Source organism: Tenrec ecaudatus, chromosome 3, assembly GCF_050624435.1.
Source record: "Tenrec ecaudatus isolate mTenEca1 chromosome 3, mTenEca1.hap1, whole genome shotgun sequence".
Classification (NCBI taxonomy): Eukaryota; Metazoa; Chordata; class Mammalia; order Afrosoricida; family Tenrecidae; genus Tenrec; species Tenrec ecaudatus.
Genome location: NC_134532.1, coordinates 18216884 through 18239329, shown reverse-complemented (window position 1 = coordinate 18239329; position 22446 = coordinate 18216884). Strand labels below are relative to the sequence as shown.

Here is a 22446-nt window from a genome sequence, read left to right as displayed (position 1 = left end):
ATAGGAAAAGTACAGGGAGGAGTTGGATAAGTAATGTGATAGTGAGAGAATTGCAATTACTGACATGAACTAAAATGTATATGAATTATTGGATGTAACATTGATGATCTACTTTTTAAAAGAACATTTTATTAGGGGCTAATACAACTCTTATCACAATCCATACATATCACTTCATTAGATTCATAATAAAAGACTAATATTTATTAACATGGTATTTGTAATGCAGTCTGTTTGTGTTCCAGATAATCGTGTTAGTAGTAGATAACTTAATGTATCAAGCCTTCCAATCCTTTGCCCTGCCCACACGCTTTTTTTTAAACATTTTATTAGGGGCTCATGCAACTCTTATCACAATCTATACATATACATACATCAATTGTATGAAGCACATCCATACATTCTTTGCCTTAATCATTTTCATAGCATTTGCTCCCCACTTAAGCCCTTTGCATCAGGTCCTCTTTTTTTCCCCTCCATCCCTGCTACCCCTACCTCATGAGCCCTTGATAATTTATAGATTGTTATTTTGTCATATATTGCCCTATCCGGACTCTCCCTCCCCCCATTCTCTTCCGCCCACACGCTTTTTATCTTCTTCTCCCTCATGTAGTTTATCATCCCTTCCTTCACTAAAGACAGCACTTGGCCACCTTCTAACTCATTGTTTCCTTACCCTCTATGTCCTTCCCAGCTCTATAACATCAAACTCTGTTTCAAAAAGAACCAGGAATAAAATATCATAAACTATTATGCTTCTGCTCTCGAATGTACAATTTAGCAATTCTCCAGCTCAAGTGGGAGGAAAACCACAGCGCCTGGCAGGAAATACCTCACCACACCTGTTTGCTCCTGAGAGTGGTCCTTGTGCTTGTGCTAGTGGGGCATGAGCACCCGTCTCCCTATCCCTTAACTGTAAATGAGGTTTGTGTCTGGGCTCATACTAACTAGCCTTCACTGTGTCTTGTACAGTATAACAAGGCTGTGTCCTAAGATTTCAGTGTGTTCATTTGCAAATTATCTCTTCAAATGGAAGATTATCTCTTCAAATGGAAGATCTACCTTTCATAGATTTAATCATACTCTGTTGTTTGACATTTCAAATAAACCCAACGCCCTCCAGTCTCTGTCCTGGAAACTGTCGGATCTAATATAATGTCCCATGAAGGTGAATCCAGAAGTTTCACAGGGTAGTCTCAGAGAACATCCCCCTTCCACACCTGGCTTTCTTAGGTCGCCTCCAGATTCCACCAGGTGCACTTCACACTGGAAACCTGTAAACACAGAGACACTGTGATAAGATAACACACACAGTAGCATCCAAGTATACAGACAACCACTCAACGAGTCCTCAACTGTTACCATGTAAAATGGTAATATTAAGTCATAGCTCCTCTCTGAATTTTGACATAGGATGTTGATGTGTCCTGTGTCCTGTGCACCCAAGAGTCTGTATAGACCTGCCCTGTTCCTGCACAGTAGTTTGTGTCTGTGATCCCACTGACTTCCCCTTACTGAAACTCCCATAGAGTAAATGTGTCTTGTCTCCGTGGTCACAGAATTGAACTATAGAGAGAAGTATTTTGTGGGTGTGCTTCTGAAGCTCAAGGTCCAATTCTTCAGCGATGAAGCATAGTTTTTGTTTTTTATTCACAACCTAATAATGTTGTTTTTTGTTTTATTTTAATCATTTTATTGCGGGTTCATACAACTCTTATCACAATCCATACATACATTCATTGATTCAAGTACATTTGTATATTTGTTGCCATCATCATTCTCAAAACATTTTCTTTCTACTTGAGCCCTTGGTATGGTATTAACTCCTCATTTCCCCCCACCTCCCTCCTGCACTGTCCCTCCCTCACAAACCCTTGAAAATTTATAAATTATTATTATATTTTCATGTCTTACACTGTCCAGTGTTTCCCTTCACCTTTTCTGTTGTCCTTCCCCCAGGGAGGGGCTTATATGTAGATCATTGTGATTGGTTCCCCCTTTCTCCCCAACCTCCCCTTCCCCTCCTGGTATCACTACTTTCGGTATTGGTACTGAGGGATTTATCTGTCCTGGATTCCCTGTGTTTCCAGCTCTTATCTGTACCTATGTACATGCTTTGGTCTAGTTGGATTTGTAAGGTAGAATTGGGGTCATAATAGTTGGGGGGGAGGTGGGGAACATTAAAGAACTAGAGAAATGTTGCATATTTCATCTGTACTATACTGCACCCTGACTGGCTCGGCTCCTTCCCCATGACCCTTCTGTAAGGGGATGTCCAGTTGCCTATACATGGGTTTAGGGTCTCCATTCTGCACTCCCACTCATTTACAATGATATAATTTTTTTTCTTTCATGCCTGACACCTGATCCTATTGACACCTCATGATCTCTTGTGATGGTGTACTTCTTCCATGTGGGCTTTGTTGCTTCTAACCTAGATGGCCGCTTGTTGTTCTTCCAGGTTTGTTGAAAATGATTTTATTGGGGGCTCATACAACTCTTATCACAATCGATCCATAAATCCATTTTATGTCAACCACATTTGTATATTTATTGCCCTCATCATTCTCAAAACATTTGCTTTCTACTTATGTCCCTGGTATCAGCTCTTGATTTCCCCCCTATCTCTCCAATTCCCCCTCCTAATGACCCTTTGATAATTTATAAATGATTATTATTTTCTCATATCTTACACTATCTGACATCTCCCTTCACCCACTTCGCTGTTGTCCATCCCCAAGGGGGAGGTTATATGTAAATATTTATAATCAGTTCCCTTTTCTACCCCACCTACCCTCCACTCTCCTGTATCACCACTCTCACCACTGGTCCTGAAGGGATTAACTGTCCTAGATTCCCTGTGTTACCAGTTCCTATCTGTACTAGTGTACATCCTCTGCTCTAGCCAGATCTTTAAGGTAGAATTGGGATCAGGATGGGGAGAGGAGCATTTAAGAACTAGAGGAAAGTTGTATGTTACATTGTCATTACACTGCACCTGACTGGATTGTCTCTGCCCTGAGACTCTTCTGTAAGGGATTGGTCTGTTACCTACAGATGGGTTTTGTGTATCCAATCTGCTCTCACCCTCATTCATAATTATATGCTTTTTTTTGTTCTTTGATGCCTTGATACCTGATCCCTTCGACACCTAGTGATCACACAGGGTGGTGTGCTTCTCCCATGTGGGCTTTGTTGCTTCTGAGCTAGATGGCCACTTGTTTACCTTCAGGCCTTTAAGAACCCAGACAGAATATCTGTTGATAGCTGGGTACCATCAGTTTTCTTCAGATTTCCTACGCACACATTTGACTTCAGCAGTCATGTCGGGAAGGTGATCATCATGGAATGCCAATTTAATAGAACAAGTGTTCTTGCATTGAGGAAGTACTTAAGCGGAGGCCCAATGTCCATCTGCTGCCTTAATACTAAACCTATAAATATATGCACATAATAGATCTATTTCCCCACCCTCATATATAAATATATTTACATATGTATATGCCTGTATTTAAACCTCTATAAATGCCATTTGCCTCCTAGTTCTTTCCTCTATTTCCTTTTGCTTTCCTCTTGTCCCACTATCATTCTCAGCCCTCATTTGGGTTTCAGTAATTTCTCTCAGTTACATTGCTCTTCATAAATCTCTACCAGGCCTCTCACACCCTCCATGCCACTGATTTTGGATCACTTGTTGTTCCCTTGTCCCTGAGTTGGTCAACACCACCTCCTTTCCCCCACCTCCCCCTCTCCCATGTCTCCCCGGTACCCTCGGTCCTGATGTTTTCTCCGCCAGACTGTTTATCCAGACTGTCTTATCTAGATAGACCTGCAGAGGTAATAACATGAACAAAAACAACACAGAGCAAAACAAAGCAACAAAGAAAGTAAAACAACAACAACACAACCAATGATCAAAAAATTAATTAATTTGGAAAAAGAAAATCTGTAAATAGTTCAAAATCTGTTTGTTGACTTCTACGAGTGTGTTCCAGTCCAGTTCAGTGAGGTGCCATACTCTGGCCCCAAAATCTGTCCTTTGCACTCCCTCAGGACCTCCCAGCTCTGTTCTCCCCACTGCTATGGCAAACACCCTGAGGGTTTTGCCTTGGTTTGGTGGGGTCAGACCAGGCCAATCCTGACACGGTGGCTCCAGAGTTGTTGCCCATAGTGCCATGGATCGTCGATGAACTCCGTGTCTCATAGTGGAGCCACTCTGCGCATTGGCTGCTCTTAGTGGGGATATCATCCTCCAGGATTGGTGGGCCAGGATGTGCTCCACTCTCTCTTCCTCCATCTTCATTTGCTCCCCTATGTTCTGTTCAGACATTTCCCTCTCCCCGAGCTGCAGCTTTGGTGCTGTCCTCTAAAGTAAATTCTTCTGGGGGAGCGGCAGCTGTCCACATAGCTGGAATGGGGGCCGGACCCTCAGACCCCTACACTGGCTCGCTGCTCCATGCCAGCACTCTGCATTCACACACAGGAACACGGGGATGGGAAGAAGTCTGGTCCCTCTCTCACTGTGGAGATATAAACAATACCCTCACCATGGGTGTGTTAGAGCCCTGTTCTCCCACTTCACATTTCTATCTTTTCCCTCTCCTCCTTTTTAGTTGGCTACCATGTGTACACCTGGATATGGTCTGGCCCCTGGCATACTACCTGCACCTCACCCAAAAAATGTTTGTGTACAGCAGATTTTTCCTATGCCTCTTTTGCATTTTTTTCAAGCTTACCCCAGTGGGTCATGTTGTACTTGAACTTTTGTGCTTGGCTTACATCACTTAGCATAATTTCCTCCAGTTCTTCCCATGGGGTGATATGTTTCATGTGATTATCACTGCTTTTTAGCCATGCGTAGTATTCCATTGTATGTATGTACCAAAGTTTTTTAATCCATTCGTCTACTGATGGATATTTGTGTTGTATCCAACTTCTTGCCATTGTGAACTCTGCCACGATGAATGTTGGAGCGCAAACGTCTGACCGTGGTTTGTTTCTTGCCTCTTCTGGGTGTATGCCCATAGGGGGATTGCTGGGTCATATGGTAGCTCAATTTCCATCTGTTTTAGAAATCACCAAAGCTATTTCCATAGTGGCTGTGCATACCTACAGGTCCACCATCAGTGGATGAGAGTTCCTATCTCACTACAACCCCTCCAACATTTGTTGCTTTCTGATTTTTTTTGAATTGGGCTATGTTTGAGGGTGTTAGGTTGGTATCTCATTGTAGTTTTAGTTATCATTTCTCTTATAGCTAATGATCAGGAACATTTTCTCATAAGTTTATTGGCCTTTCAGATTTCTGCTGCTGTGAAACTTCTTTTCAGGTCAGTTGCCCACCTCCTCGGTGGACAATTAGTTTTTTTTTTTTCTTTTTTGAACCTAGCAGAATATTAGAGATTTTAGTAATAACGCCTTTTCTGATCTGTCATTGCCAAGGCTGTTTTCCCAGTCCGTGGACTCTCCTATTACTCTTTTGGTGAGTTTTTTTTTTATGTACACAGGTGTTTTATCTTCAGTATATTCCATTTGTCAATTTGTTAATCATCTGTATTGTGTCATTCCTTATTTCTGATAGCCTATGTAATCCTTGCGCCAAAGTTCTCAGGTTGGTTCCTATTGCCTCATTGATGGTCCACATAGTTTGGGCTTTTACCTTGAGGTCTATCATCCACTTTGATTTTATTCTTGTGCAGGGAGTGAGGTAAGGGTCTTGCTTAATTTTTCTGCAAGTAGATATCCATTTTTCCAGTATGACTTGTTGAAAATGGCATCTGCTTCCCATTTGATGTTGTAGGGCCCTTATCAAAGATCAGTTGTCTGTATGCCGATGATTTTAATTCTGGGTTTTCAGTTCTTTTTCATTGGTCTGAATATCTGTCATTAGAAAAATATCATGCTGTTTTGACCACTGTGGCTGTATAATATGTGCTAAAGTCAAGTAAAATAAGCCTTCCCACTGTGTCCTCCTTCAGAAGTTGTCTGCTAATTCTTGGCTTCTTCCCTCTCCATATGAAGTTGGTAATAAATCTTTCCATTTCTTTGGGAAAAGATGATGGTAATTTTATTGGGATTGCATTAAACTTATATAGTGTCTTGGGCAGAACCAACATCTTTACTATATTGACTCTTCTAATCCACAAGCATGGGATATTCTTCCATTTGTTGAGGTCATTTTTGGTTCCTTTTAATAGTGTTCTATAGTTTTCCTCATAGAAATCTTCTGATATATATTTTTAAGTCAGGTATATCCCTAGATATTTAGATTTGTGGTTGGCCATTTTGAAAGGCACGACCTTTTTGATCTCCTCTTGTGTGGTATTGCCTGATATGTATAACAGTCCAACAGATTTCTGTTGGTTGATTTTGTATGCTGCCACTCTGCCATATTTTTCTATTGCTTCCAGTACTCCTCTTGTGAAGCTTTTCGGATTTTTTTATATACAAAATTCATGTCATCTGTGAATAGCTATTGTTTCACCTCTTCTTTAACCCAAATATCTGTGATGACTTTTCTTTGCCTTATGCTGTTTGCTAAGAGCTCCAGTAATGTTCAATAATATTGGGGACAAAGGGCACCCCTTTTTCAGTGGGATTACTTTCGTCTTCTCTCCATTGACTACCATATTGGTTGTTGGTTTTTCATATATAGCTTGTATTATATTTCCTTCCATTCCCTATCTTCTCAAGCGTCTTACACAGGAATTGGTGTTGGATGTAGTCAGATGCTTTTTCCACATCTATCGATATTATTATGTGGGTCTTATAGTTTTTCATATTCAATGTGGTGGACGATACTAATGGTCTTTCATATGTTGAACCATCCCTGCATCCCTTGTATGAATCCCACATGGTCATGGTGAATTATTTGTTTTATATACTTTTGTATTCTACTCGTCTGTATTTTGTTAACGATTTTTGCATCGATGTTCATTAGGGATATTGGTCGGCAGTTGTTGATTCTTGTGGGATCCTTTCCTGGTTTCTGCATTAGAGTTATACTAGCTTCATAGAAGGAGTTTGGGAGTTGACTGTCTTTTTCTATGTTCTGGAAGAGTTTGTGTAGGAATGGTATCAGTTCTTTCCTGAATGCTTGGTAGAATTCTCCAGGGAACCCATCTGGTCCAGGGGATTTTTTGTTAGTAATCCCTTGATAACCTTATCTATTTCTTCTATTGCAATAGGTGTGGTGAGATTCTTGACATCTATCTGTGATAGTCTAGGGAAGGATTGTTTTCCCATGAATCTGTCCATTTCTTACAAGTTGTTGAATTCATTAGAATACAGTCCTTTGTAGTACTGTGTAATTATTCTTTTGATTTCATTAGGGTCTGTTGTAATGTCCTCTCATCCTTGGTATTGAAATTTGTTCCTTCCTTTCTTTGGTTAGGTTTTCCAGTGGTCTGTCCAATCTCTTTGTCCTTTCAAATAATTGAATTTTAGCAGCACTAATTTTTTCCATGGTTTTCCCATTTTCCCTCTCCTGCGTCTCAGCTCTGATTTTTATAATTTATTTTCTTTTGCTATTAGTAGGATTGTCCTGTTGACTCTGCTCTAGTTGCTGTAAATTTTGTGACAGTATATCAATAAGTCTCTCTTCCTATTTCATGTGTGTACTTAGTACAATGAAACTTCCTCTGATAAATGTCTTTTCTGTGTCACATAAATTGTGTTACGTCATGTTCTAAATCTCTTTGGTTTCTAGAAAGGTCCTAATTTCATCTCTGTCTGAGGAAATACACACACCTTTTGCAATAGAGAGTTATTCATCCTCCAATTGTTTGCCCTTGTTTTCTTCACCTTCATTTTGTTGATTTCCAGCCTTATGGTACAGTGGTCAGAGAGAGAGTTCTGTATGATATCAATATGCTTAAATTTATTCAGATTCATGTTATGTCCCAGCATCTGGTCTATCTTCTAGTCTGTTTCATATGAGTTTGAAAATAATGTGATTTTTTTTGTATTTGGGTGAAGAAATCTGTATATATCTATTAGATTAAATTGTCTAATTGTAGTCTTTAGATTTTTAAGCTCCCTGTTGCATTCCTTTCCCTGTGATCTATCTTTCTCAGAAAGTGGTGTATTGAACTCCCCTACTATAATTGTTGAGCCTGTGATTTCTTTTTTCATCTTTTGGAGCGTTTGATTGATGTATTCAGAGGGTCCCTTGTTGGGGGAATATATGTCTAAAATACTTAATGTTTTTTTGTCTCCCATTCCTTTGAGAATTATGTAGTGTCCCTCCTTATCTCTTTTTATGGTTTCACTTTGATGTCAATTTTATCCAAAATTAGGATTGCAACCTCTGATTTTTTAATTGCTGTTTGCTTGGTATCATTTTATCCAGCCTTTGATTCTCAGCCTATTTTTGTGTCTAGACTTGAGATGTGTCTCCTGTAGGCAGCAGATTGATGGGTTGTATTTTCTAAGCCAGTCTGCTAGTCTCAGTCTTTTAATGCCTGAGTGTAATCTATTGATATTGAGGGTTATTATCTCCATCTGTGGACTCTGTGATGTCATCTTGTACCTGTTGTGTTGGGTGTTTTCCTACCTCCTTTTATTATCAGTGTGTTGTGCATGTGTGTGTGTGTGTGGGGGGGTCATTCTTGACTTCTTTCCATGCTTAATCCAATGCTATCTTGGGGTCTGCTTTCTCTTTGTTGCCCTCTGGGTGGGGTTGTTCTGTGTGGTGGTCTCTTATTTGTGCTCGGTGAGTGCTGTTCTTCTGCCTATGCTGGGTCAGAAAAGATATTTTGTAGGACTGGGTTTCTTTTAACATATTCTTTGAGTTTTTATTTGTCTGGGAAGACTTATTCTCCATCTACTTGATAGATAATTTGGCTGGATAGAGTATTCTTGTGTTTGGATTATTTTTCCTTCAAATTTTGGAATATGTTACTGTACTCTTTCCTTTTCTTCATAGTTCCTGCTGATTGGTCTAAGAATATTCTTATTTGGGAACCTTTATATGTGATTGTTGTGTTTCCCTAGCTGGTCTCATAATTGTCTCCTTTCTCTAAAAGTTGAATAATTTGACTATTATGTGCCTTGATGATTTCTTCTTGGTAATCAGTATAGCTGGTGTTCTTTCAGCCTCCTGAATGGTTGCCTGCTTTTCATTCATTAACCTGGAGCAGTTTTCCTCTAAGAATTCTCTTTATATTTTCCCTGATGATTTCTTTGTTGTGTCTTCCTCTGGTAATCCAATTACTTTTATGCTGTTCCTATTCATAGCACCAGATACAGCCCTTTTCTTCAGCTTCTCTGATGATTTTATTAGATTTTTTAACGTTTGTTAAAGTTTGCTTGGCTGTCCCCTACATCACTGGTGTGGCTATCTGCCTCCTTCAGTCAGTTAGTGAAGTCCATGAGTATGATATTGGCTTTTGTTATATCATCTCTAAACTCTTATATTTCCTTTTGGTGTATGGCATTTCCTCCTTTTTCTGTATTGTTTCCCTTATATCCTGTATGACTCCAAGCAGCTTTCTGAAAATTTCTTTCTGTGGCAGATCAGTGTCTCTTTCTATGCATGTCATTACATTCAGAACATCTTCTGACATCTTCTTTTGTCTCTCTTGTTTTTTCATTGAGGTCATTGAGACTAGTTGCTGTTTGAATTGCATTGTTTTAGATGAGCCATTTTCCAGAGAGTCAAAGAGCACTGGCCTCTTTCTGGTAGACTTTTAGGAATATTTCTTCAAACTGCTTGCTGCTAATTGCATTATGGAATTGGCCTATCTCTTTTATCCTCCCGTGGCTTTACTCTTTCCCTGATCAAACAGTATTCTGTTATTTGGAGGGCAAGTTGGATGGTCCTCTCAGGGGACACTAGATGGGTGGTTGTGGATTCATGAGGATGGTGTTGCATTGGGTGAGGTCATAAGAAGCCGTGATGGTGTGGGCATAGCAGCTTCGGGCACTACAGAGGGTGTGTGTGGATGCCACGTGCCACAAAGTGTCACAGAAGGCAGGAAGAAGGTGAGTGAAATCTCCCCAGCCACATATTAAGCGCTACAGAAGGAAGGCATGCAAAATTTCCCCCAGAGAAGGTACGTGTGATTTCCCCTGGAGGAAAGTGGACAGGATTTCCCCCAGAAGAAGATGGACAGGATTTCCTCTGGAAGAAGGTAGGCAGAATTTCCCTGGAGGAAGGTGGGCTTCCTTTCCCCAGCCTTGGGTCATGGTGCAGAGGGTGGAGGTCTCCCAATTAGTTAGAAGGTGGGCATAAATGCTCTAGGCTAAGGGGAGTTGCCTGGAATTCAGCAGTGGCATGTGAAAGGGAAGAGAAAAAGAAAAAGAAAGTCCACTGAAACTGTGGTGGGAAAGAAACAAGAGAGAGAAACAAATGAAACAAGTTTGCTGAGCCCAGATCCCTGACAGTGGGGCTGGAGGAGTTTAACCCTGCCCTAAGGCATCAGCAAGTTGTGGCTGTTAAGATGAAGCCCCTGCATTGGCTCCAAAAGATCCTGGCTCCAGCTGAGGCAATGGTGGGGCTAAGGTCAAACCCTAGTCAGCCTCCACTGTGGTAAGCCAAATGCCCCCAGCTCCTGAAAACCTAGTGGATTTGTGTCTACTTATCTTTCCTATGCTCCTGTGACCAAGCGGCGTGGAATTTCACTCTTAGTAACTCTCCTGGGATGATTTCTGCAGAGTCCCTTTGGTATGTGTTACTCAGTCACCATTTCCTGGAAGTTGACTGTGAATTTTTATGAGACCAAATTGTTTCTATCTCCCACAGAGGGGCTGGTGTGTTTGAACCACCAACATTTTACTTAGCTGCACAACACTTAGCTGTCAGCATTGCCAAGGTTTTTTAAAATTTATTTTTACACAGGTTGCTGTGACTAGTTGCTGTTGAGTCCACTCTGACTCATGATGACCCATTGTGTTAAGCCGGGTTGACTAAAAAAAACAAATCAAGTGATGCGCAAATATGTGTAAGAAGGAGCTTAGTATCAAAAAGCTTTATATATCAAGAAACTATCAGCCAGTGGTTGAAAATCATGTGGACCCAATGACAGTGTCTGGTTGCCATCATGGTTAGCCAGGAGGAATGTGAAGACCAAGAGAGAGGGGAAGGTTCTCAGAGCCCTCCTGATGATGACACATCTACAAGGAGGCTATATCAGGTGGTGACCTAGTTGACAGGTTGAATACCACCCATAAACTTTCATATATCTTCAAGTTGACATGAAATTATGTAACTCCCCCATCCATGTACAACACATCTTCATAATTTGGGGGATAAATGATTCTGTGGAGCACCCTATATATTTTGAGGGTGTAACTATCTAAGAGGGATATTGTCCATCCCTTTTTTGGACAATATTGTATTCTGACCTACAGGTTTGACCATGATAATATTTAAAATTCTTGTAATGGAGTGTCAACATCATAGCCATGTGTAAGCAAACACAGCATAACTGAATATCAGAAGGGGGTGGTTTTAATATGCTTATTTTCTTTGTATATACCTAAGAACTAGAACAAAAGGAAGGTAAATAAATGTTTGAAGTGATAATGTGTATCTTTCTCCTGTTTGAACTTTTCTACTTTCTATTCATTGTGTTGCTTCCTCCATTTACCTCAGGACTCCATTCATGTGTTCTCTTATTTGCTCACCAAGAAAATGTAATAAGTATGTGTATTAAATGTTTAGAAACTTCCTATCAAAACATACATTTTCTGTTTCTTAACATTATAAATTTAACCTTCATCGGAAACAAGCTCAGATTCTTATATTAGTAATTTATTGGAATTATTTTCATCCTACACTCTGAACAGATTTAAATAGTGGAAGTTTGAGCAATTAGATCATTAGAGTTTGAAATACTCCGTGACTACCATAGACATTGGGAAATTTCTGTTCTATTTCATAGCAATCCCTTAATATTGGGAGAACTACAAAATCTAATCCGCTTCACTTCCATTATGGTGCAGGGGCAGAGGAATAGAATTCACCATCAAAATACATTCAGGCCTACTGTTCCTCAACACCGAGGAGATAACAGTAAAAATCAATATCATACAGGCACAGGTGGCATCCCATCAAAAATGTGAACTGGGGACCAGGCATGGAACAAAATAACCCCCCACCTTTCTTCTCTAAACTATAAGACATTCATACTGAAGGGGACGGATACTAAAAATAAAAGCTAAGGCTCCTTCTCTAAATCTTTACAGCTATGGAGGGAACAACTTGGAATTAAAAACACTGCTTCATGGGAGGAAAAGGAACAGCTACTAGGTTAGCATTATCTCCAGAGGCGAAGCATAAACATTGGTAGATCCTATCTCAGATCCAGTTTCACAACGCCTACCTAAGAATGAGGCTCAGATGAAAGATCATATAACTGCTCCTTAGCCAAAACTTCACTACAACACTAACCACAAGTAAAAATAAGAATTGGGTGCATAGGGGACATAACACACAATCTCTGTGGAAAGCATGTTAAATAGAACCTCTAGTGCAAGTATCAAAGCAAAGTTTAACTCTGTTACCCAGAAAGAAGGAAATGATTTCAAATTCATCACCGACAAGATTTGCTCACACCTGTATTATAAATTTATAACTAGAGGTACACCGTGATCACATCAAATGGAAAATGAAAATATGTAAAACAATATGCTGATATCTACAGTGTGTCAAATATGCCCAACTTTTAACAAAATAAACAAAAACTCCCAAATCACTGCCATTCAGTCAATGCTGACTCACATAAGCCACTTATGGATTCCCAAGACAGAGACTGTTTTCAGGAGTTAAAAACTTGAGTCATTCTCCCAAGGAGCTGATAAATATGTACCTCATGCCATTCTAACCACAGGTTCTAGGAAAAATAAATCCCCAAATTCCCTGATCAAACAATTTTCATCTTTCTCTAGGCCCCCATTCTCAATAGCCTCAAGAGCACACTGAAGTTCAAAACTCTCTTTTCAGTTGACATTTTGTGTTAGGGTAAAGCTTCCTTCACTGCCTCCATGCACAGAAATTAACACTCATGTCATCAGCCATCAGAGTGCTCAGTTTTAAATAAAAATATGAGTATTAAAGGGGCACTCAAGAAATCAGAGAGGAGTAATGTGTACTCAAGAAATCAGAGAGGAGTTATAACTCCAACCTCTCCATATAGTAATGACATATTTTCATCTCTTTAATGCATCCTGAGTGGCCCAGCTTTCAGAAATGCTGATTGAGGAGCACCTTGAGAAATCACAAGTAAAGGAAAAGATCTTTGAATCTCACTAGACCTGGTCCAACTCCTGCATCTGCAGCTGGGACAGGAGACCTCTGAACGAGGAAGAATCCAGTGAACCACTGGGTAGAATGAAACATTTCCAGACTTTCGTGTCTGAATCCCTGAGCTATTGCATCAGTGAGCTGCCACCAAGAAGAAAATGACACAAACACATTCCAAACTCTTGTGAATAAAGTCCAACATTTCCATAAATAGTACATGGACTTATAAAGAGCATAAATATAAAGAAATGTATTATGAAGTTTCATCTGATGAACTAAGTGGAGATTTGCATGTGAGTAGGATCTTTGTAATAGACTCTTCTGGGACTGGAATGTTGACTGCCCCTCAGGAGAACACAGTCCTCCACCTTTATTTTCCATTCACCAAGCCCAGAGTCCTCTTCATGTAGAACAAGGCTGATGCTAGAATAACTGGTCAAAGAGGTAGAAAACTCCAAGGGAGAAGATAGCTTTAGAAAGAAGGTCAATGCTTTTCAAGTCCCAGGGATTTACAGATTATAAAATACCCATCATTTTTCTTTCTCCATTATTTCATGGTAAATTGACTATACTTTCCTACGTTTATGAATCATTGAGATCTAGAAATCACACTCAATGGAAACCAGGCCATAGGCATTATTTTCTATATTCAGAATCACTCTGAGTGAGTAACTAACATGGAAAACCATTAGTTCAAGTAAAACAAATTTACAGCTATAGATATTTAAAACTTACTGTGGAGTGTAAAGTACTCATTCAATCCAAAGCAATTTTATTACTTTAGAAGGTTGCCTTTATTAAGTTATGGGCTAGTTCTCACCCCATTTCCTGCTTTTTCTCTGCACACTGTTGGGTATCTACAAAACATCTTGGGCCTGAACACTCTCTCATTGAAGGAAATATATGAGGAAAATAAACTACTCCGCACACAAATGATAACAACTTGTAGATGTAATTTAGTAAAACACATTCATAAAATTGATTTCATGTAAATAGTGTGGTTTTTCTGCCTTGCTGGGTCTCTTCAGTGGATTGTGGACAGTTAGAAGTAAAATAAACACGACTACATTAAGGGGAATTGTATGAACAATTTGGGGCAGTAGAACTCCCTTCTGAATGATGTCAGAAGGGACAAGATAACTGCTCAGAGGTGAAGACTGCACCAGGAGGCAGAAGAAGCTATGGTGGCTGTCTGCTCCTCTGTAGATGTAAGTCCTTGGAAAGGGAAAGGCCATTTCAACTCTGCTTTACAGGGACACTATGAATTCAAATCAACTGTGTGGCAGGGTGTTTTTAGGAGCTTAACCAGGAGGCTTATTATACTGAAAAATCATCTGAACATTCCCCATTGAAGGTTATGTGCCACTGAGTCCTGAGATTATGGATGAGATCATACCAAAATTTAAAAAAAATTAATAAAATACTCCTCTGTCCTTATGGTCAGGGAAATCTTGAAGATTTGAGTCACTCCTCTAAACTTTAGCCTGAAAAAAACATGCATTGGGAAAAACAGAAGTAACACAATGCATTAAGTTTACTGGCATTATCCTCACTTTAATTAATTGTATAACAACCATCTGAGAACCAGAAATAACTTTCTGTGACAACCAAGATTTGCAAGGAATACCAGTGCTAGCTGGGCTCATGCTTGGAGCCAAATCTAGGTTCATCACATGATGATATATTGAATATAGAGTGTTTTAGGCAGTTCAACTTGACTCCCACACACCTATATGAGGCAAAGGGTCAGGTATTAATCCCATCATGCTATTAGATGTTACTCTCCTGGAACAACCCAGCCTCTTCATTCAAATTAAATCCTAGAGAGTATCATATTGAAGAAATTACACTCTCTTGTAATCCCTGAGATTAATACTTCCCAAGTAGATCATGCTTCCTGCATGCATTAATGAATGACACAGCATCATGAAAAAATGGAAAGAATACACAGAGTAACTATACCAAAAAAAAAAAACTAGTCTACTTTCTACTATTTCAGGAGGTAGCATATGAACCAGAACCAGTGGTGCTGCAGGAAGAAATTTAAAGTGTACTGAATGCATTGGCCAGGAATTGGTGGAATACCTATTGAAATGTTTCAGAAACCTGAAGAAGCACTAGAAGCCCTCACTCATATATGTCAGGAAATTTAGAAGACAAATACTTGGCCAATGGACTGGAAGAGACACATATTTGTGCCCTTTTCGAAGACTGGTGGTACAAAAAATTTTCAAACCATAGAATGATATCATTGATACCACACACAAGTAAAATTTTGCTTAAGATCAACCAACATGGTTTGAAGCAGTACTTGGACACGGATCTTCCAGAAGTTCATGCCAGATTCAGAAATGGATGTGGAACAAGGGATATCATTGCTGAAACCAGGTTGTTCTTGGCTCACAGTTGAGAATAACTGAAAGATATTTATTTATGCTTCATTGACTGGCATTCAACTGTGTTGACCATGATAAACTGTGGATAACCTTGAGAAGAAAGTGAACTCCAGAGCACTTCATTATGCTCATGAGGAAATTTCACATGAATCAAGAGGCATTTGTATGAATTGAATAAGGGAATATGCACAGTTTAAAATCAAGAAAGGTGTGCATCAGGGTTGTATCCTCTCACCATAGTTGTTTATTCTATATGCTGAGCAAATCAGCAGAGTAGCTGACTTGTGTGAATAAGTCTAGCAAGATTGGATGAAGGTTTATTAATACCCTGTGGTATGCAGATGAGACAACCATTCTTAATGAAAGTGAGGAGGGATTGAAGGGCTTGCTGATGAAGACCAGGGATTTTAGCTTTGGGTATAGATTACAACTCATTGTAGGGAAGGCCAAAATGTTCACCACGGGACCAATAGGAACATCACACTAAATGGAGAAAAGGTTGAGGTTGTCATGGATTTTGTCTTACTTGGATCCATAATCAATGCTAATGGAAGCAATTTTCAAAGATCAAAACATAGATTTCATTGTATAAATCTGGTGCAGAAGGCCTCTTGTGCACCAGAAGAGCAAGGATGTTGCTTTGAGGAATAAGGTGTTCCTGACCCAAGCCATGATATTCTCCATTGCATCATGTGCCTGTGAAAGTTGGACATTGAATAAGGAAGAAGGAAGCATCAATGCATTTGGATTGTGGTGGAGAATATTATTGAAAGTACCGGGGACTGCTAAAAGGACTCACAGATCTGCATTTTTAGAAGTAAGGCCAGAGTGCTCCGTAGAAGCAAGGATGACAAGACTTCATCTTACATACTTTGGACATATTATCAGGAGAGACCAGGACCTGGAGAAGGACATCATGTTTGATAAAGTTGAGGGGTGGTGAAAAAGAAGAAGGCGCTTAACGAGATTGATTGACACACTGGCTTCATCAATGGGCTCGGCCATGGGAACAATTGTGAGGATGGTGCAGCACATGCAGTTTTTGGTTCAGTTGTGCACAGGATCGCTATGGGCTGGAAGCAATTCAATTACACCAAACAGCAACAAGAATCATATCATAAGTCCTGTGTCCTATGGCATCCATGGGTGGGCTCAAACTAACCGTTCAGACATGAGTGCACACTTCACAATTAGCACTAGCTAGGGACTGCGTTTTCCCTGCCTCTGATTGTAAAATCAATTCTTGAGCTTTAGCAGATATCTGACGCTGGGGGCGCCTGTCAAGGTCTTTCCCCCTCCATAAGGGACAGCTGCTCTTTCTGCATGTGAGAATGTTTCCTACTTTTAAAATACCGTTTTTGAATTAGGATATATCATGGGTGGGTATATAATCACGAAATAAAAAGAAAGAGGTTCCCTGGGGAACAGTGAGATGGGGCAGAATCCCCAAGTTGAAACCATCTGCACCTGCTGCTGGGACTGATCCTGGGCTCTGTGGGGCCTGTGCACCCCCTGGAGACATGCTTCCTCCCTGCAGGGGAGGTTTGTGTCTGGGCTCTCACTGACTTCCCCTCACTGTGTCTCTTGCACAGTAATACGTGGCCGTATCCTCAGCTTTCAGGCTGTTCATCTGCAGATACAGCGTGTTCTTGGCGTTTTCTCTGGAGATGGTGAATCGGCCCTTTACTGAGTCTGTGTAGTATGTACCACCACCAGTAGTAATGCATGCAACCCACTGCAGGCCCTTCCCTGGCCCCTGGCAGACCCAGTTCATGCCATAGCTACTGAAGGTGAATCCAGAGGCAGCACATGAGAGTCTCAGAGACCCCCCAGGCTTTCTTAGATCGCCCCCAGACTCCAACAGCTGCACCTCACACTGGACACCTGCAAATACAGAGGCACCGTGATTAGATCACACACATACAAACTAATGTATGCACAATTATACTTACAATAATATCAAATCAGACCATTTTACATGGTCTACAATGATTACTATGTAAAATGGCCACAGTGAAAGCCAAGGTTGGTGAAAAACGCATGTTGTATCCTGTGGACTAGCTCCTGAGCACAAATGGAAATAGCAGAGACCTCAGAGACTGGGACTGTCCTCTGAGATCTCCCACATCAGGGACTGTGGCTGATTTATCTGCAGGCAGAGAGCTGCATTTGCATGTCCCCTGATATTTAGAAGCAGAGGAATTGAGAATATGGACCAGAGTTCTCCCTCAGACTCAGAAACACAAGCACTCTCAAAGGACAACAGAGCTCTTAATCTGTTTATCAGGCATTGCTTTAGTTGTTAGATATTATCAATATTTTTAAAGTAGTTGTAAGTTTATGAACTTTATATCACATACACAATACCCATTGTGGCATGAGAGGTAACAGTACATTCTGACTTGTTCCCTTTAAGATGTGGATGCAGGTGCATATACTGGATGGCTCTATTATCTCTTTCTTGTTGGAAACATTATTGGTTTCCTTATGTTCCAAGAATTTTCACATTTCAGTGATATTTTTAAACAGCAGACATCTAGTTGTTCATAAAACATGTCCACAAACCATGCACAATGATGTTTCCTCTCTGCTTTCTTATCTTGGAGATTCCAGTCCTCTTCCTTTTGTCATGATCAGGAAAACTGGATATTTATCACTTTACTTCATCTTTTCAAATAGTTTTTGTTTAATTAGCTTATTTATTGTGTTCCTGCTATTTCATTTATTTGACTTCCTTTATTTATTATTTTCTCCATACTAATCTGTAATATGGCATATTGCAACTTTTTCTAGTTTCATTAGATAGAAACTGAGGTAATTAATTTTATAATTTTGTTTCTATAATTTACATAGGGTTGTTGCTATGAAATCCAAACTAAGTTCTCTTACATTGAGTCCCATAATTTTTTTGTGTGTGTGAAGATATGATTCCTATTTTTCGATTCTTAGCACATATTCTGGCCTCAGATTTTTCAGAAAAGGGAATTATAGCAGAGAAGGATTAGGGATGATACATTAGTTTTCCTATAGCCATGTGAAGGGAAGTTTATCCCCTTTATATTCTCCTTAATTATTTCTCAACATTGGAAAGTTCTCTGGAAATCAATTCATTATGGATCGCTCCTTCAGAAGTAGGATGAAACTCAAATGTGGTCAGGGAGATTGAACTATTCCAGCCTTGATCTTCACTTTATCACAGTTAATACCATTTGAAAAGAGGATAAACTTAACCGCCCCACAAATGTACACAAAATCAAATACATAATCCTTAATGGAAAGTACATAATACACTCTTCAACTTATTTTGTTCCTTAGCTGTAGCTTTTCCTTTTAGAAATTGCACACTTCTTTTTCCATTCCTTAAGCTGCAATGATTCCATTCCCCTTCACTAGTTTAGGGATGGTGTGAAGAAGGCTTCATTTGTATAAATTAATGAAATTAGATCTTCATTTATATATAACTCAATTGTTTATAAAATACTCCAAATTATAGCTTATGATTTATAACTTTTGAAAATAAAACAATATATTTAGCATGAGGATTTTGTTCTGTAAAAACAGTCTACATACATGCATCTCATTAGAACATATCCATTTGGGAACTTTCCTATGCACACGACTTTAAAAAAAAGTCAAAATTACTCAGTATTTCCAATGTTAAAATAATTTAGTGCCACCTAGTTTTCAATTTCTGTAACTACTAGCTTTAAAAATTAAAAATTGCCACTAAAACTGAAGTTCTGAAAAGCGAATTTTGCAAATGCCTTTTCACATGTCTTAATGCTGACAACACAAGATCAGAAACCGAACTATGTGATATCAAAATCAGTATAAAATGCCATATGCTATTCAAATATGAAAAAAAATAGACCCAATTATTTTGACTATAGATGCAGACTTCTGTCACTCTTAAAACAGTATCAAAATCTCCAGGGACTAATAGGTATTTGGAGCAGACAGAAAGACTTTGTATAGTCAATAGACCTGTCAAAACCCATAATAAGTAGTGGACAATGAATTAATTTGAATATCTAGTTCCTGGAAGTAAAGTGACCAACCTGGGAAAGGCAAAATTGCTTTAAAATATTTTTTTAATAATAGCTTTTATGGTTGGTCTTTTACCCAGAAACTCTTATTACTTCAACAGAATAAAGTGGGCCTAAGATTTTACTTAAGATATTTCAACATTCTCGGCTTTAAAGGAAACACCAACCCCTTAAAAACAAATCAACCTGCCTGAATAAATAGTACTCATGCTGATGAAATTGCAATCTTCTACAATGGGAGAGCACAAAATTGTAGGCCAATCCTCATTCTAATGGAATGTAAAGCATGCGGTTCTACTTAGATATTATCAATGTCCTCATCATCATCTCCTATGTCGTCAAACTGGATTTCATCATTATCTCCAGAGCCAAAGGTATCCGTTTCATTGATTTTGACATGCGCTGGAAGCTTGCCATAGGCCTTCAGACTTCTAGCTTCATCTGCGTTGTCTTTTAAAATGATGTCCACTTTGTTATCCTGATAGTCTCGTAGACTGGCCAGTGTGATGTCCAAGGTATTTAGCCAAACCTTTCCCCTCAATTTTCCCCTGATGTGACACATCTCTTTACACCATCAAACCACATGGCTTCTAATCATCCATCTCCCAACATTTTGAAGACCTGTGCATATTCTTGCCCATCTTCTTTGAACGCCAGTTCTCTTTTTTTCAGACTCGTTTTCATTCTTACCTCTACGTCTATATTTACCTCCTTTACCTTTATTCTTAGGCAGGACCATGGCCTTGTGGTGTTTCCGACTCTCTTTGGGCAACTACGGCAGCAGCAATTCCTTTGAGGGGAGCGAAGACTAACGAAGGGGAGAGAGCAGGATGGAGCAGGCACTAAGGATCAAGTGGAGCGTGAAATAGTAAATCCCACACTTTTTTTTTCGTGTATGAAGAGAATTTTAATTAAATGTTCAATGCGCATCAAGAAAACATACCACTCCAGAGCTGCCAATGCTCACAGCTCCAACATACTATGTGCACCAACAATCCAAAAAAAATCTTCCACCATCTCACAAAAGAGATGAAATGAGACCCAAAGTAGGGCAAAAGCCAAGTCAGTGAAGGGGAAATCATCTCAAGAATGGTGGGGGTATCCACATGGCTTCCGGCAAAAAGTGCTGAATCATGATTAGGTCCAGACTCTAACCGGAACTTACCAGTGAAACAGGAGGATGTCTCCCACCCTGAACCCAACCAGTGACAGCTCTGGCGCTTCCACATTGGTTGTATTCTGGTCCCAATTAACAGCGCCACCCATACATGTGTCTGGACAGAATTTTAGAGGAAAAAAAAACCCTCCTATCCCAAGGTCAGTCAGTTTGTCCTTGTCAGGGCTCAGGCTGTCTATTACCAATCCTGGACGAGCTCCCAAATATGAGATTTGAGGAAGGAAGGCAAACTTACCTTGGGTGCACGCAATAATCATCACAACCAGTTGAGATGCAAAAGTGGAACAAGGAGTTTATTAGCTAGCTCAAGCTAGGGCTTCCTCCCTCCGCTGCCTGGCTTAGCGATTTCCCACACTTTTTAATATTGCACTTTAATTTTCATTCAGTACAGCCATCCAAGATACGAAAACCATTAAACGTATGTTAATGATTCAAACAGGATTTGTATTTATTAATGTATTTATCACTCTCACTCATTGCATTGAGTCAATGCAGACACATTGCGACCCTATAGGAAAGGGTAGATTTGAGCGTTTCTGAAACTGTAACTCTTTATGGGAGCAGAAAACACCATTTTTCTCCTGTGGAACAGCTGGTGGTTTTGAACCCCTGGGCTTTAAGCTCATACCCTATCAACTAACCACTACACCACCAGAGTTCATGTATGCACACATACATATATTTAATTGTGTTTACTTATATCACATATGAGTGAATATTGAAACTGATGTGTTTTGTAATAAACATTATGGAAGAGAGAATTCTTGGAGAAAATGATTTGGTAGGAAAGGAAACCCTAGATGCCAACAAGGAGCTCCTTGCCCCCATGCTTTTTCCCATTGCCCTGGGAGCCTGGCTCCTGTACTGTGTGCAGCCTACGTGTTCCTATACGCCAATGTCATTATTGTAGTGAAGCTTGTGCATGGGATGGCACTGAGTCCTCTCACAGTTCCTCTCAGAGTAATGGACAGCGGTGCCCTCAGTGGTCGTTGAGCTCAGCTGCAGGGAGAACTTCTTCGTGGACATGCTTTTTGAGCTTGAGAGTCAACTCAATTGTGATGGGTAATTGTTTTCTTCTACTAAAACATATTGATAACAACGACTCCAATCTCTTCTGCAGGTTTTGGTAGATCCAGCGCCAGAAATACGTAGTTATCAGAGGCAGCAAATTTTAAGTGATGAGTCTCTGTGAAGGATTCATCACTCCTGGGTCCAAATAATGATGCTGAAGCTGTCACAAGACATCCAAGATAATCAATGATGGTAACTAATGCACACTTCTTTTATTCCTACACATTTTTAGAATTTCATGATACTACTAGAAATTAATTATGAGGCCAAAGAATAGCCAAAAGAAAATCTATACTAGGGACAAGTTATGTAGTTCTTAAAAAAAAAAACTCTTCCCCAAATGTGATGTTTTTCACCAAGTTTTGAAATTTAATCTGGAAATTGAAGGGGTGATCTGCATGTTAGAAATCCCAGAAGAAAAAAGGAAAAAGGCAGATAAACCTCCAGTCTTTTCTCAGAAACTGAAAAGAGAAAGTCTAATGTCCTCCATTCTCTTGAGGTTTGTTTGCC

General features: G+C 39.7%; 1 pseudogene; it reads right to left on the bottom strand.

The window, feature by feature from the left end:
• Positions 1 to 19986: 19986 nt before the first annotated feature.
• On the bottom strand, positions 19987 to 20427 carry LOC142443159 (eukaryotic translation initiation factor 1A, X-chromosomal-like; annotated as a pseudogene).
• Positions 20428 to 22446: the final 2019 nt, after the last annotated feature.